The sequence below is a fragment of the Suncus etruscus genome, chromosome X (assembly GCF_024139225.1).
Source record: "Suncus etruscus isolate mSunEtr1 chromosome X, mSunEtr1.pri.cur, whole genome shotgun sequence".
Taxonomy (NCBI): Eukaryota; Metazoa; Chordata; class Mammalia; order Eulipotyphla; family Soricidae; genus Suncus; species Suncus etruscus.
In genome coordinates this window covers 77002068-77003742 of record NC_064868.1, presented here as the reverse complement: position 1 = coordinate 77003742, position 1675 = coordinate 77002068, and the positions used below count along the sequence as shown (strand labels likewise).

The window sequence follows — 1675 nt, the reverse complement described above, 5'->3', positions numbered from 1 at the left end:
ACCTTAAACAAAAAGAATTGAATGTTAAATTTAGACTTGCCCACTCTTCCTCAGCTGTGGTGCTGATGAAATCTAATGATTAGAAAATGAATTTCTTCATAATTATAAGAATGAATTAAAAAAGAGCTAAAGTACTGACTTATGTTGGGAGACAGACCAAGTGGTAGAGTACATGCTCAATCCTGCCTTAGATTTCTAATATCACCTGTCCTGCCATCACCTCGGGTGTCACTCTGGTGGTACTTGACAGTCTGGTCATATTGCTGCTGAGGAGACTTTGCCTAGATTATCTCCAGACCCAAGGCAAACTGGGTTTGCCCATTACATTAAAAAAGATATATTGTTTTAATTGGTTTTAAATTGTTAATCAATATATGACAACAAACTTTTATCTTGCTGGCTCCGAATGAAGAAAAGAGAATAAATGGAAGTGATCAGAAAATATCTATTATCTTGAGAAATACAGGGAAGAAATAACCAATAGGCCATATGAGCAATGTCATATATGAAATTTATATTGTATGTAATTTGCTCCCCTAGAAAATATTTAGTTTAAGAAGTTGATGTGATATCACTTACATTTTTTGTTTGTTTTGTTTTGTTTTTGGGTCATACCCGGCAGTGCTCAGGGGTCACTCCTGGCTCTACGCTCAGAAGTTGCCCCTGTCAGGCACAGGGGACCATATGGGATGCCAGGATTTGAACCATCGTCCTTCTGTATGCAAGGCAAATGCCTTACCTCCATGCTATCTCTCCAGCATTTACATTTTAGGCTAATTAATCTGTTAGCCATACAGAAAAATGTTGCAATAGGAAAGAAAGGCTAGAAAATCAAATTTCTTAGGAGACTATGGACATGTTATACATAAGAAATGATGTGCTATAAAACAAATCAGTCATTTCTAGGAATGAAGAAGAATTAGTTATTGAGAAACTTTGTCTTAACAGGACTATGTCACAAGACTTTACAGCTCATTGGTTTGGGTTGTAGTAGAGGCTAAGAGTCTGAAAAACATGTTCACCCCTTTATTAAAATATGTCTCATTCTTCTTTGTTACAGAAACCACAGGAGCCCAGAAATCTGAAAATAAGACCCCTTGTTTCCAGGTTAAAAAATAGTACAATTATACTTACCTGGCAGGGGAGATATCATGATCATGAAGGTGGATTTCCCAGGGCGAGGCTTATCCATTGCACTCCAGATGTGATGGCCCCTGCGATTTCCCCAAATGTGGGAAACTCGACTGCATAATTTGTGGTAGTGGGGGACTGCGTTTGCGCTCTCCCCTGAGAGAAAAAAATAAAAATAAAAATAAAAAATAGTACAATTAAATAATTGTATTGCATCCTTGTAAGCTTCAACTAAAGTAATGTACAAGATAGATACAGTGGGGAAGGAGGAAGAAGTGATTTGCTCTGAGATAAGTTAAATAGTCCCTTCTTCAGGTAAAAAGTGTATTTAAAGAAATGTAATATAACATGATGAGATTACAGTAAAATTATGTTATATGGTATCGGGGGAATGAGGAGGAAGTGATTACCTGGGAGAAATTAGAGGAAGCCTGCAGAGATCTTTATTTTTTCTGTTGAGAGAGTCTCGCAAGCAGTGCTTAAAGGGCTTGACATGCTCTTGGAGATGATCCAGTGAATCACACCAACAGTTCAATGCTAGGGC

At 37.5% G+C, this 1675-nt stretch overlaps 1 non-coding gene across 1 annotated transcript; it reads left to right on the top strand.

Annotated features, from left to right (window-relative positions):
• The first annotated feature begins 1126 nt into the window (after positions 1–1126).
• On the top strand, positions 1127–1290 carry LOC125999691 (U1 spliceosomal RNA). The gene has a single exon (XR_007492172.1). It is a non-coding gene; the product is annotated as a U1 spliceosomal RNA (small nuclear RNA).
• The last annotated feature ends 385 nt before the right edge of the window (positions 1291–1675 follow it).